At 34.8% G+C, this 16,939-nt stretch overlaps 1 pseudogene; it reads right to left on the minus strand.

Moving 5' to 3' along the window:
- Nucleotides 1-2,338: 2,338 nt before the first annotated feature.
- Nucleotides 2,339-6,958, minus strand: LOC145112972 (patatin-like protein 2; annotated as a pseudogene).
- Nucleotides 6,959-16,939: the final 9,981 nt, after the last annotated feature.

Consider the following 16,939-nt stretch of genomic DNA (forward strand, 5'->3'; position numbering starts at 1 on the left):
CCGATTTCGGTGCACCTTGGATTTGTTGTTATTCTTGTTGGACGATATTGATTACGTTTACAATTACTGAATTACATGGACTTTGTATTGCAAAGTTCTCTTTGACCAAAGGTGTTGCAAAAATTTCCGGTGTTGCAAATAATAATGTGTGAAAAGCGTTTCACCTAGATCCTATTTGCCACGTTGTTTGAAGATCATCTATGCAGTTTATCCTTACGTATCTCACCTTGTATTCATGTGTTTATATGGTTCCTCAATCAAAACTAGAGCAACAGTTGGAATTACAAGACTTCGAACACTCCCCTTTCATTCGAACTTGGACAATCTCATGTGGAAGCAAAATTCCACATGTTTTGTATTGGTAGACTCTTTGTCATAAATTATTAAATTAAATCATTAAATTAGCCATCATATAAAAGCTTGGTGATCGAGAATTCGTAGATGTCGTTAATAACCAGATATACAGGAGGACTTGGGAGCAAAAGAAACACCCAGCTGATTCCTGTATCAAATATCATGCTTGTGTGTCGTCTCTAAAATGCTATGCAACTCCTAGTGTGAAGAATGGGTCAGAAAGCTATGGGAACTTTTGCAAAACAAGGCGACAAAAGGACTATCTATTTTAGTTGACTTATTGACTATATGTAACGTAAAACAGGAGTTGTGGAAGGCAAGTCAAGAAAAGTGCTTACACGACCCGTGTTGATATAGGCCATATCCACAGTTCTGTTCGTTCTCTTCTAGCCAGATCTTTTATTTCTTTGCATCATCCTCGTTTCTTGTCAAAATCGCTTCAAACTTTGACCATGAACTATTCTTTGCATCCACATCTAGGCCCGACAATTCTCGATACGACCCGTGACCCGATATGAAACCGACACGAAGATAAATGGGTGTGGGTTGAGTTTTTCAACCACCAACCCATTTATTAAACGGATCGCATGAGTTTGCCAAAAAATAACTGGGTTGACCCGTGACCCGTTTATGATTTCAATAAAAAAATTATATATTTTTAAAAAATCTTTTAATACATTAGAAAATGAACTCCATGCACTGCCACATAAATAAATAATAGGACAACAAACCAACATTACAAAAAACTTTATTCAATTGTCTTTATTCATTTTTCGTTTTTTACATATTGTTAGTAACACTTACAAATATCATTTATGATTTATGTCCAAAGTCTCATTTTCGCTACCACTTTTAAAACTATCCATGCCTGCTTTTTTGTTATACTGTTTTATATTTTAACTTTACCATTATCTTATAATATTTGTTAGTAAGAAATATTTTATTAGTTGATTGAAAATTCAGTGCTGTTGTAACAGTGCGAATGGTCTTGATATTTCTTTTCAAACTAAAAACTTGTACTAAACATATCTTTTTGTTTTTGTTTTGTTTTTTGTTTTTTGTTTTTTGTTTTTGTTTTTTGTTTTTTTGACAAATATAACTTTGAAAAGAATACAATGCTAATAAGGTCTTTAGAAATATTTCTATAGTTAACTGAAAACCAAATCTAACCCACGTATCCGAATCTGACCCGCCAACCCACAAACCCGTATAAATAAACAGGTTGACGGGTCGTATACGGGTTTATGTTCCAAACCCGTGACATGTATAGTTAAATAGGTCATATTCGGGTTGGTCTATTTTGAGCAGCCAACCCACGACCCATCAACTTGAACATGACACGATTGTCAGACCTATCCACATCCATCCATGCTTCCTTTTAAACATGAAAATCAACTTGATATGACCTGTTATTTGAGACACAGATATTCTCCAAAATGGAGTAAAAACTGTAATTCTTATTCCATCATTAATCAAAAAGACATATTGAAATCCTATATATATAAATGTTAATAGATAATATTATCCTAAATTAAAAGATATTAATAGATATCCAAATTTAAATAAAGATAGCTACTACCTAATTTGAATAAATAACTAAATAATTACTAATTAGTCAATAGTCTTGACCTGGTTGCCGAGTCGTATCATTACTCCCTCCCAAACAAACACCATGTCCTCAAGGTGGAAATTTGGGTTCTGTAGTTGAATATTGCTAAAATTGTGGATCGTCTCCTAATTCCCCATAATTTTCAGTCTTATCTTCGTTGGCTTGGTTTTCATCGATCATTACTCCTAATCTCATTGCGTGTGTTAGGCCCTCGGGTTGCATGACCCTTACTGATGATCTGAGTTTCGGTAGCACATTGATGAAAGTTCCTTCCAAGACCTGGTAATTCGCCCAGATGACCCCCATCTTTTTGAAGGTTCCCTTATACGAGAGTTGAAATCATGCTAAAAGTCTTTGTTTAAGTGTCGCCCAAGTCTAGAAAGGTATTCGAATTTCATTCGATCTATACAAAGCTAGTGTCACTCCCTTCATGCATAAGGAGGTTGTCTTGAGTTGTGTCGTGCTTTTAATACCTTGGATCTCATAGTAGCGTTCCACCCGGTAGATCCAACCATGGGAGTCTTCCCCATCGAATGTGGGCATCTCGATCTTCTGGAAGTCAACCTGTTTGAAATTACTGCCATATTTGCCATTGTTTTCTTTTTCTTCTTCCTTTCTCTTTCCCTTCTCTTCTTTCAATGCATTGATTTTATTATCAGAGCCCTCTAATGTTCCCCATTGGAATCCCTTGGAATCTTCCTTCTTTTCCTCTTCTTTGCTGTCCAAGCTTCCTAACTTAACTGACAAGTCAGTGATAGATTTCATCACCTGGTGGAACCGCTGTGAATTAGCCTCCCGATCGTCTTTCAAATCCTGGCGGAGTATAGCCAAGTTCGTCTCCAACCGCGTGATTCGATCAGTGTTGTTCACCATCTCGATACCCTAAAAATAAAAACGATGAACAGTAACCTGTGAATAGTGTTGTTGTGAACAATATTTCCGATGAACAATTAAAGTCGTGAACAATACTTCCGATGAACATCACCGATGTGCATAATACTCCAATGAATAATGATTTTGCCAGAATCGTTGCTCTATACCAATTGATAAGACATGTTATTTATTTAAGACACAGGGATTCTCCAAAACAGAGTAAAATCTCTATAATTCGTATTCCATTATTAATCAAAAAGACATATCGAAACCCTATATATAAGTGTTAATAGATAATCTTATCATAAATTAAAAGATACTAATATATGTCTTAATTTTAAATAAAGATAGCTCCTATCTAATTTGAATAAATAATTAAATAATTACTAATTACTCAATAGTCTTGACCTAATCGCCGATCTGTATCACAACCAAGAATTGCATAGATCTGGATATTCCACCAAAATCATAAAATGTTCCAAACATAACTTAAAATGAATGAATTCAATGCTAAAATGCGAAGGAATTACAATATTTAAATATGGTAAAAGATGCATAGTGCATCTAACAATGATTCTACTTTTGCTAGTTCAATGGTGAACGCATATTTATTGTACATTTTCTATTTAAGAAAATACGCCAAGTGTTTTTAATTTATTATTTACTAGTTTATAACCTGTGGAAACCACGGTTATAAAATTAATTAAACTTTTATAATAAAAATTTATAATTATTAATCAATTATTTTAAATAAGTCATTTTAAATAAATTATTAATTCAGAGATATATCAAAAGGAGATTAAAACTATTCATTTATTAGAATGAGGAGTTGTATTAGAGTGACACTTGGCAAAAGGAGATTAAAACTATTCATTTATTAAAATATGGATATGCTTGAATTAGCAGAAAACTGAAAGTCTAGAACAATACGGTTACATCGATTAATTAAGTTTTCAACTAGACAACATAATTACGGACTTCATTTAGAATAAACCATGTAAATCCATACACAAGAAAGAAAATCTTAGTTTGGGTTGGGCTCATATAAATTTTAACTAGAGTGATAAAGTGCCTTTGAGAGCGCTGGTGTTCTTTTTGAAAGTGCAATTTGTTCTTTCACCGACTCTTCTTGTGTAATTCTTCCTCTATTAGTATTTGGTGATCTAAGTTTTCATACATTCTTCTCCTGGTGGAGTACTTTCGCAAACCTATATATATATGAGAAATATTCAAATGAATATCATAAAATGCTTTGTATATATGTTCTAAAATATATGCTAATTAAATATAGTTATACGGGAAACATGAATATACTTTATTAAAGCCATCTCGTTGGTGGTGTAAGGATGGTAAGGCTCATGTTTGCCCGTGTCCAAGTTCACTCTCGTCACTTGTTTTTTCAACAACTCTTGTCCCACTTTCACAAGATTTTCTAAGTTTTCTTGTGCTGCCAAATCCAAAGAAATTAAGTCCCCGCTTAAAGTGTCATCCTGATATCATTTTAATTCGCTCTGTCATAATATGAAATCTTGAATCTTTTTAAAATACAACGGAAAGGAAATATAGTTACCTGAATACGAATATAATTTTCTTGTGAATGAAGGGCTTGAAAGACACTATAGATATGATAGTCAACCATATCGTCACTCGCCTGAGTAAATACCTCCACCAATGGGGTTGAGTCACCACTGGTCAGCCACCTCCAAACCCCCCATCTTGATGACTCAGTAGCATCATACTTTGCTTGAACTTGTTGTGACCCAGTGCCCAATGACAATACTAGAAATCGTCCATATTCTGTTGCATTTATTGGGTAAAAGTTTGAATTGCCTCTAGTTATTTCATTTGTTACTTCGCTTATGGCAACCAAAGTCTGCAAAAAAAAATAATTAAATAAATAAATAATAACATATTTAACTTAAACCACATATATAGCTGAGTAATTATTAGTGAATAAGACATATATACCGGATTGTTGGCTGCTATTCCACCATCGATAAGATTGAATTCTTTAAGTAATTTTTCTTTAGAATCTTTTGTTTTGAACGAATATGGAGGAAGATAAATTGGGGCAGTTGATGTTCCAATGCATATATCGGATAACTTAGCATCAAGATTTGGGTTCTTCTTTATCTAATAAACATGAATATTAATATCATATGGTTATCTTAAAAGGGTTAACTTGATGTAAGAGATAGCAAAAGAGTTTCATTTTGTATTATAACATTCTGCTCTCATATCGATCTATTAAAGCATTGCACTTTCTATCATACTTTAAAAATCTATTCAACTATAATAATATACTTTCAACGTTTTCTTATTAAAATATTATACTTTTAAAAAACTAACCAATTATAGTGCCTATGAAAATTGTTGTGTATTTAGATAAAGTTGCTATAATTGATAGATTTATTAACATATAATGTTGTAATTTGAAAATCAAAAGTAAGATGCTATAATAAATAAACCAATGAAAGTGCGTTTATTTTTTCTTGCTTTTAACCTCTTTTGAAGATGTTAAAAAAAATCATCCTCTTAATTTCAATGTAAGCATTTTCAGGTTTGAAATTGATAACTTGATGGTTTTTAGAGGCAACAAATGTATAAATCGATGAAATACCTGGAAGCTTGAGAAGATCATAGGCTGCAAACATTTTATGTCAAACGTTGGAATCACGACATTTGTTAATGTTTCGTGAAGTTGTTTTTCTTTTAGTGTTTCTCGAATAACTTTATGTAGGTGTTCACCATCATATTTTGGTCCCCGTAGAGCTTTGATCGCTTTTTTAACAGCACCGAGCCGACGGTGTCTCCTACACAATGTAAATTAAAAATGAAGATTTAAGACATAACTAACCAATTATTAGGGAAATACTACGTGAAAAAAAAATTCATTCTTCACACAAAAATGGGAGAATTAGCGATGTACAAAACCGTCCACCCAATTGTTTCCCTTCCATAGGGACAATTTCATATATGCCATTCTTAAACATCAAAATATCATATTTACCCAATTTAATTTCTAAATATCATAATTACCCTTCATAAAATTTCTAAATATCATATCTACCATTCATAAAATTTCAAAATATCATAGATGACCTTTTTAAACATCAAAATATCATATATGCACTTCTTAAATATCAAAATATCGTATATGCACTTTTTAAACATCAAAATTTCACTGATAATATTTAAAATATCCTTCATCTACAACATGATAATAATCAACAACAACAAAAACTAAACAATTAAAATATACATTCCATAGAGTGGGTTGAAGATGAATATTTTTGTTTGTCAAGAGGGCAACATTCCAATAATTTAGAAGTTCACATTTCTTTATCATAGACGTAAGGATAATATAGTTAAAATTTTTAATTATTATAATAATTCTAAGGTATAAAAATGATTATAAAATATTAAAAACAGCATAAAAAAGGATTTGGACAAATATGATATTTTGACGGTTTATGAAGGGTAAATATGATATTGAGAAATTAAATTGGGCAAATATGATATTTTGAGGTTTAAGAAGGGCGTATATGAAATTATCCCATAAAAAAATGGAGAAGTTCAACAACCAAACATTTGAATGTTCAAGATAAAAATCATTGAGAGATTTTAGGACTATTTCCCATTATCGCTACAAGAAGTGTCACACGTTAACTAATTTTGTTTTGTTGTTAATAATACATACCTTATATCACGTGGTGGAAAGATTTTAGGACAATGTTGAAGATAAAAATCTTTAATATCCTTAGCTGCAAAAATCGGTCGATTATCTACACCGGGAGTAGCTAACATAGTCGTCACCAGACCACCAGTGCTTGTCCCGGCTATCACATCAAAATAATCTGCCAGTCGTGCATTCTTACCGTCTAATTTCTGTCATAATTATACAACCTCCTCATATTTTTTCTATGGTTCTTGCAAAGATAAAAAGAATAATTCAAGTAACTAAACTTAATTATAAACGATATATACCTGTAGTTCAGTTTCCAAAAATTCAAGGATGACACTTGGAATGATGCCTCGTACTCCACCTCCATCGATACTAAGAATTGTGATTAGGTTTCCATATCTTGGTGGTTGCAATAGTGATTGAGGTTCTGCCGACATGATAAAACAGATAGAGAACTAATAATGAGTTTTAAGGTGCGAAGTTGATGAGGTGATTTATATTGTGTAAGGGTATTTATAATATGATATAAGTTTGGAAGTTTTGAATTTTATGTAATTGAAGGAAGGAAGTTCCATGGCAACTTGCAAGTTCGCTAAATGAAAGAATCATAATAGTAATTATAGATAGATGTAGACATTTCTCTCACATAACTAAGACAATTTTTATATGTAACCCCTTAAATGTGAGTGTAATAATGCTTGGCTGCATTTTTTCTTTTTGCAAACTTCGAAACTTTATAAATCTTTCATAAACTCTTTTTGAGATGATTTGTTTTAATTGTATTCCATTAATATATTACATTCCAAATTTGGATGTAGGTTAGTCATATTGTTTTAGCTCCAAAATAAGTGTGAAATATATATATATATATATATATATATATATATATATATATATATATATATATATATATATATGGGAACGTTCAATCGAGAACATTTCTTATCATGAGAACATTTGAAAACAAATTTGGACCACACAATTTTTTAATTAAAATTATAAAGTAATATTCATATAAATCAAAAATAGTTACAAACAATTAAAAAACCCACTAACTAACACCACTCACCACCCAACCAACACCACCCACCACCACCACCCGCCACCACCACCCATCATTAACCACCACCACCACCCACAACCCATCACTACCCCCCCACCACCACCACCCACCACCAACCACCACCCGCCACCATCATCACCTCCTACCACCATCACCACCCAACCACCACCACCTGCCACCACCACCCACCTCCACCACCCATCACCATCACCTGCCACCACCACCCACAACCACTACCTACCACCCATCACCACCACCCGCCACCACCACCCATCACCACCACCACCCATCACCACCACCTGCCACCACCACCCATCACCACCACCACCACCCATCACCACCACCACCCATCACTACTCACCACCACTAACCACCACCCACTACCACCACCAGCCACCACCACCCATCACTAACCACCACCACCAACCACCACCCACCACCTATCACTACCCACCACCACCCACCACCACAATCACCACCCACCACCATCACCACCCAACCACCACCACTCGCCACCACCACCCACCTCCACCACCAACAACCACTACCTACCACCCATCACCACCACCCGCCACCACCACCCACCACCACCACCCATCACCAACCACTACCCACCACTCATCACTACCCACCACCACCGCCACCACCCACCACCCACCTACCACACCACCACCCACACCACCAACCACCACCGCCACCACCACCCATCACTACCCACCACCCAGCACCACCACCACCACCCATCACTACCCACCACCACCCACCACCACCACCCGACACCACCATCACCACCCACCATCTTCACCACCCAACCAACACCACCCGCCACCACCACCCGCCTCCACCACCCACACCCACCCACCACCCACCAAAACCACCACCATCACTATCACCACCACTTGCAACCACCCACCCACCCATCACCACACACCACCACCACCCCGCCTCCACCACCCGCCGCCACTACCCCCCCCCCCCTCGCCCCACCTACAAAGATTTGTTATTGTGTTTTTGATTCATTAGTTCTCGTGTATATAATCACATGTGATTATATGTATCGAGTCACATGTGATTATATGTATCAAATCATATATGATTTATATGTTATTAAATATATATAATCATATGTGATTAAATACAAGTGAAAAACTAGTGAATCGAGAATGCAAAAATGAATATTGTCCACGTAAATCATACGTGATTAGATACATATAATTACGCGTGATTATATGTATTTAATAAAATATTATTTACGTGGGCAATATTTATTTTCGTGTTTTCGATTTAATAATTGGCATCGTGTATTAAATCACATGTGATTATATGTATTTAATCACATATGATTTACATGGTCAATATTTGTTTTCACGTGTTGATTCAATAGTTGTTCTTGTGTATTTAATCACATGTGATTATATTTATTTAATCACATATGATTCGTATGGAAAATATTTATTCTTGCGTCGATTCAATAATTGTTCTAATATATTTAATCACATGTGATTATATGTATTTAATCACATATGATTTATGTGGACAATATTCATTATTTCTTTCTCAATTCAATAGTCGTACTCATGTACTTAATCACATGTGATTATATGTATCAAATCGCATATGATTTATATTGATAATATTCATGATTCAATATTTTTTCTTATGTATTTAATCATATGTGATTGTATGTATTAATCACATATGATTAATGTGGAAAAAGAAAAACTATTTAATCAAAAACGTGAAAATGAATCTTGTGTACAGAAATCATATGTGACTAAATGTACAAGAACAACTATTGAACAAGAATGTGAAAATGAATATTGTCCATATAAATCATATCTAATTAGATACATATAATCTCATGTAATTAAGCACACAAGAACAACAACTGAATCGAGAACGTGAAAATAAATATTTTCCACATAAATTCTATGTGATTAGATACATATAATCACATGTGATTATATGCATTTAATCACATATAATATATGTGGAGAATATTTATCTTTGTATTCTCGATTCAATAGTTGTTCTTGTGTATATAATCATATGTGATTATATGTATCTAATCACATATGATTTATATAGACATCATTATTTTTTGTCCGTATAAAACATATGTGATTAGATACATATAATCACATATGATTATATGTATTTAATCACATATGATTACAGTGGACAAAGAACAATTATTGAATCGAGAATGTGACAATGAATCTCATCCACATAAATCATATATGACTGGATACATATAATCACATGTGATTATATGTATTTAATCAGATATGATTTTTGTAGACAATATTTATTTTTGTGGTTTCGACTGAATAAGTGCTTTTGTGCAATTAATCACATGTGATTATATGTATATAATCACATATGATTTGAGGTGGACAAGATTCATTTTTTCCTTCTCAATTCAATAGTTGTGCTCATGTACTTAATCACATACGATTATACATATAATCACATGTGATAAAATACATGAGAACAACTATTGTGACGATTATACATATAATCATATGTATCCAATCACATATGATTTATATAATCAATATTCATTTTTTTAGTTTTCGTTTCAATAATTTTTCTCATATATTTAATCACATGTGATTATAAGTATTTAATCACATATGAATAATGTGGACATAATTTTTTTTAATGTTCTTGATTCAATAGTTGTTCCCGTTTATATAATTACATGTGATTATATATATTTTATCACATATGATTTATTGAATCAAGCACATGAAAACAATTATTTTTCACATAAATCGTATGTGATTAAATACACGAGACCAACTATTGAATTAAAACCGCAAAAATAAATAATGTCTAGATAAATCATATGTGATTAAATACATATAATCACATATGATTATATGTACTTAATCACATATGCTTTATGTGGATAAGATTCATTATTTCTTTCTCAATTCAATAGTTGTACTCATGTACTTAATCACATGTGATTATATGTATCAAATCACATATGATTTATAATGATAATATTCGTTTTCTCATTTTTGATTAAAATTTTTTTCTTATGTATTTAATCATATGTGATTGTATGTATTTTAATCACATATGATTAATGTGGAAAAAGAAAAACTATTGAATTAAAAATGCAAAAATGAATCTTAGGTACAGAAATCATACGTGACTAAATGTACAAGAACAACTATTGAACGAGAATGCGAAAACAAATATTGTCCATATAAATCATATCTGATTTGATACATATAATCTCATGTAGTTAAATACACAAGAACAACAACTGAATCGAGAACGCGAAAATGAATATTTTCCACATAAATTCTATATGATTAGATATATATAATCACATGTGATTATATGCATTTAATCACATATGATATATGTGGACAATATTTATCTTTGTGTTCTCGATTCAATAGTTGTTCTCGTATATATAATCATATGTGATTATATAAATCTAATCACATATGATTTATATAGACATCATTATTTTTGTCCATATAAATCATATGTGATTAGATACATATAGTCACATGTGATTATATGTATTTAATCACATATGCTTACAGTTGACAAAGAACAATTATTGAATCAAGAATGTGACAATGAATATTATCCACATAAATCATATATGATTGGATACATATAATCACATGTGATTATATGTATTTAATCAGATATGATTTACGTAGACAATATTCATTTTTGCGGTTTCGATTGAATAAATGCTTTTGTGTATTTAATCACATATGATTTATATAGACAAGATTTATTTTTTTCCAAATAAAATCATATGTGATTAGAAACATATAATCACATCTGATTAAATGTATTTAATCACATATGATTAAAGTGAAAAAAAAATAAATATTGAATCGAGAATGCGAAAATGTATCTTAGCCACATAAATCATATGTGATTAGATACAAATAATCACATGTCATTATATGTATCTAATCGCATATGATTTATGTGGACAATATTCTTAAAACAAGTAATGCCTACATAATAGGAGAGTTAGTGTAACTCACCTCCTTGAACTTGAAAATTAGCTAGAATGAGCAACATGGATCCTTTCCTTTCCAAAAACCTACACACAAATTTATAACATTATTTAGCTTATTTTTTGTTGTATTACTCTTATAATACTTATGTATATATTTTCTTAGTTTCTCTTTGATTGTAGTGCTCTTTTTGGGATCTATTTTCGTACCTTTCAACTCATTCTTAAATTCTGATAAAATAATATTGGTAAAGTTCCCCCTTTTATCTTTTTAGAAATATAAATATCTTGTTCTAATGATTTTTGGTTGATTTTATATTAAATTTACAAGTTAGTAACTTTAAGCTGTCACTTTATGGACCACTCAACACTCTTGGAATAAACTGTAACAATCTACTAAGAATTACATCAGTCCCTTTATATTTGGGAAACTATACATCCATATCTAACTATAGGATTTGGAATTTTGGCATTTGGAGTTCTAATGAATTTATTATTATTTTTTGAAGACAATGCATGAAATCTGTGACAGCATGGACCAGCCTGAGAAGATTGCCAATTTTACCCCTCAAGGAGTTGGAATTTCGAAATGTGATACAAATTTTGAAGAAACTAGATACACTAAGATTTCCGGAAAACTAAGTCTCATGATTTTTAGGTGTTTGTATTGACTTGCACGAATTTTAGAAGTTGGAGGACAGATTTGGGAAAATTGATCATAATAGCTTTTAAATCACTTTTGGTGTTCTATTAAGAACTTAATGGTTAAGCCTTAAGTTTATCACTTTTTATATGATTGTTGGTTAACTATTAGGCTATTGAAATGTGAAATTCAACTTAACCTAAGGGCCTTAATGTTTGGCTTAATGAGGGTTCAAATTTAAGGATTTTCACATAAAATGCCACTTTTAGACTTTTAGGTTCTTTCAGGCAATATGACAAACACCTTGTGTGCATGAAATCCTACAGTGATCATCAACTCTCTAATAGACTCCAATCCAACCCCTAGAACTTACTATTTTCATTTATCATAAGAAACAAATTAATCAAGAAGCAACCTAAGAGATTCCACCAACATGAACAAATAGAAGATAATAGTTTCCAAAATATGAACTTACATAGCTATAGAAAACAACTAAGTTACCATGGCAGATGGAAATGGCAACGAAATTGGTTATTGGCCTCCAGCAAATTCCTCTACAAATACAATTTCAAATAGATATACCAAATTGGTCAAACTAAACTATAAAATGAAATGTTTCTTAACGAATTTAGTATAAAATTGTGTTTGAAAACCATTAATCTGATAACAAATATAAAAAATTGTAAATGGAATTACATAGGATAAGGATAAGGAAGCATACCAATCAATCAGGGCAAAATGCCTCTATTAGATCCTTTCATCAACGTTCTCTAGGTGAACGAAAAAACGAAGCAACGACTCCGACTCCATCTCCAATAAGCTCGATACGAAGAGATTTTGGGCAGTATGTTTGCAAAATCGGAGACTTGAATGGTAGCGGATGAATATATGTACCGGAGTTTCGTGAAATCCAAGTAGCATCGGAAATCGTAGAGAGGTCGGCGATCGGAGAAGTGGTGAAGATCGACATCTTCAAGTTGATGCATAGTTGCTTCAGTGTGTTATCTTCTTATCTCCTCTGTGTGGCTTGTTACGGGAATGTAATAACTTTAAGAAAATTACATATACACCCTTGCTTCATTAAAAGTAACGCGTTTGTTTTCCTATTGCTGATTTTTGTTCGCAAATGTTCTCAAACCCATAAATGTTCTCATTTGAACATAGCTCTATATTTATTTATTTATTTATATAAAAACCAACTTTGATTATTTGTAAATTTGCATACAAACTCCATTTGAGCTGAATTTTTTTTATTGCATTCTTTGTAACTAGGACTTTTCATGGATATATTACACTTTAAATTTGGATGTTGGGAAGTTATAATCGTTTAGCTCAAAAGTATGTTATCCGATCGAAATTATGAAGAAAAAATTGTATAACATTCGCATAAGAACTTCATAACAATCATGATATCATTTGTGTTCTCAAAACCACAAGGGCGTTCTATAAAAATCTAAAAAAAAGGTTTTAAAAGTCATTTTTACATACGAACTTTATATCATTTTGAGTTCTCACAAATCACAAAGGTGACCTACAAAAATCTGGAAAAAAAATTATAGTCAACCTAGATTTTTGCAGGAGTTAACCTATGAAAATGTGAGAAAAAAAATTAATTTTTTGTGGTCAACTAGATTTTTGCAAAAGTTGAATGTGAAAATAGTGAATATTTTGGCTATTTTTCAAATTTATGGCTATTTTGTGGTAAGTTTTTTAAATAGTTAGTATTAGTCCTTTTCACTTTCTTTTAAAGGAGTAAAATATATTTTATGTTCGAGACAAATCTAAAAAGGAAACGAAAAAAAAGACTTATAAATATATGTTTCTTTAAAATATAAAATCGTTGTCGATGAACTATAGTGGAAATCTGGGATCGTTTATTAACAAAAAATAACAATTGTTGCCACCTGGTCCTCCGGTTCACTGGAGTGGTGGCTCTGCTCACTGTAAAGTGGTTCTGATTTCCCCAGGAAGACCTACGAGGTCACAACAGGGGGAAACCGTCAGTCATTCTCCGGGAAGGGCTCTCGGGAAAACACTCTGACGGTTAAGTCAGTGATTGAATTGAGAGTGTATGGTTCGAGCTTAGAGAGAACGACTTACGGTTCGAGGTGTCAGAGGAGGACTTTTATAATGAGACCTCCTGCGAGTCCGTACGCGAGACAAGGTCGTCAGATCGGATAGGATCTGACGCCTTGATTGGTTAATCGTGCTCCTTGTTGTGCCAGAGCTAATGATTGGTTCAGGTAGTAATTCTCTTAGCATACTCCTTGTCGCTTGGATTCGTTGGATTTTTCGCGGAGTGAAAGGTGCCCGCCGAGGGCTGAGCCTTCCATGCGGGCATCTGGCACTGGAGGCACGCCCACGGGCGCGAGACTTTGTTCGGGCGGCTACGTAGGGAGTAGCCTGGCCTAGCGGCCTGCCTTGAGGCACCATTGGCGTGGCTGAGTGCTACTTCTAGCCCATGCTAGGGGGAACGTTTTCAAGTCCCCCAGTCCAGTAGTTATAGTGTTTGCTAGGCTAGCTATGATGTTCTAGATTTAATTGCCTATACATGCGTCAAGCTAGGGTTCGAGCGACGCTTCGATTTTTTCGGCGATGTGACTACCCATTATGGCAGTCGGTTACGTCATTCGTCATGGATTTTTAATATCCCGCCTTCCTTATCTCCTTACATAGGAGGATCTTTTCCTTTTCTGCTTACGATTTCCACTTTGCTCTTTCTTTCTCCTCTTTTTGACTTTCTGTTCTTCTTTCTTCTTCATCTTCATGGCAAATCAACATGGCATTGTTCCCTTCGCCGTAGAGTTCGAGCTTCTGATAGACACTTATGGCTTCACTCTGGCGGATAGAGTGGAGTTTATGGTTGTTGACTTTATGATCTTATCGCCTCTTCCGGGGAAGATCGGTGTTTATCTAAAGACCTTCGACGTAGGGCTTCGCCTTCTCCTAACCAATTTCCAGGAAGAGTTGCTCTAGAAGAACGGTTGTAGCATTTAGATGCTTAGTCTAAACACCATCAACAAGATGGTGAAGTTTGAGATGATCTGCCAGGCTAACAATATCCTTCCCGACTTCTTTTTCTACAAGCTCTTCTTCCGATTCAGTGCCACCAGTGATAAGTTGACTTTCTTCGCTCGCCGTGGTGGCCATGTCTTGGTTCCAGATGGAAAAACTCCAAAGAATTGGCAAGACAAATGGTTGTGGGTTAACCATAAGCGAGTTGGTGGAGGGTATTACCGGGCGAACAACTTTTTTGACGTGACTCCTAAGCTGTTTCTGCATAAGCAGTCGACTGATGACCTTCTGAGGACAATCCAGGTTATTCATAATGAATATTCGGAGGTCCTTCTTGCTGGTATCAGAATAAGTCTTATTTGGCGCTCTCGGGGGAAGATACTTGTCTTCTACACCATTGTCGACGGTAACCATTTCTACTCTTGTTCTCTTCTCCTCCCCCCTTTTTTTTCTTTTAAATAAACTGCGAATGTCTCCCGTTGTTTGGATAGGTGCCAAGACTCCAGTGTCAATGGATTTCATTATGCGGAAGAGATATCAGGGAAAGCTGGAGCACCACGAAGTCGATCTCCACAATATTCTCCCGGCTCCGCGTCGTGCCGACCGCCTGGTCGTTCCTCCTACTCTAGTGGCGCGGCCATTGGATGGCTCGTCCGCGACCGGTGGTGAGTAGTCTTTTGATGCTCAACCGATCACTATGGTGGTGCCACCTTTACATGCTGAAGTAGTAGAGGACAACAAGGATGGGATAATCTTAAGCGTCCAGAGGGTTAATGCTAAACGGAAAGTAGTCTTGGCCATAGGAGAGGCTTCCTCTGATGTTGGCACCGCCAACATTGGTCGGCACGTTCAATAGAGGCCGGGTCTCGCCCGTCTGCTGGGTTCGAACTCCTCCGATCTGGACGGAGTTGTGGTGATCCTCAATGATGACATGCAACAGTCCAAGGGAATCAAGGGGCGTTCAAGCAGCATGTCATTCAAGCGAAAAGTGCTTCAAAACCTACCCCCATCCCTTCTTCTTAGGGCCGTTCTGCAGAGGTCTCGCACCATCAGACTCCTCTACGGGAGGTTTCTCAGGGTTCCATGGGCCCTGGCGCGGGCCCTTTCATGCCAAAGTGGAATCTTTGCAACGACTCTAGGTTATTCGTTCGTGTCAACGCTGTAGAGTTCGCCCCTATGGTTTTCCTCCAGTTGATGTTACTGAAATGGATGTTATTGCTAACATTGCCCTTTCTCATAACATGGCATATGCTGCAGATCAAGCCATGTTTTATCTGGTGGCTATTTCTCGGTGCATTCAATGCCTTGATGATCTGGAGCGCGTCCACGTTGGTTTTGTTGCTCATGAATCAGAATACAAACTTCAAATCGCAGAGCTCGAGTAGCAAATCCGCAGCTTCAACCAGAAGTATGATCTTTTGGATTTAAAAAAGGCGGTTGTGGAAGAAGTTTGGGTGTCGTTGGAAGCTAAAGTGGGTTCCCTGGTGCAAGCCAATGAAGGGTTGATGATCTAGAATGAGAGCCTTGAGCGGGATTTCATCTATCGAGATAGGCTGGTTAAGGAAACCCAGACTGATGTGGAGGCCCTACCTCGAGATCGTTATTGGCTTTTGCATGTGGGGGTTGTGCACATCATGGACAAGTTAACTAAGCATCCAAAGTTTACTAGTGGGGTTAGCCGAATTTGCCATGCT

This window comes from Lactuca virosa, chromosome 1, assembly GCF_052849685.1.
Source record: "Lactuca virosa cultivar CGN04683 chromosome 1, Lactuca_virosa_CGN04683_v6, whole genome shotgun sequence".
Taxonomy (NCBI): domain Eukaryota; kingdom Viridiplantae; phylum Streptophyta; class Magnoliopsida; order Asterales; family Asteraceae; genus Lactuca; species Lactuca virosa.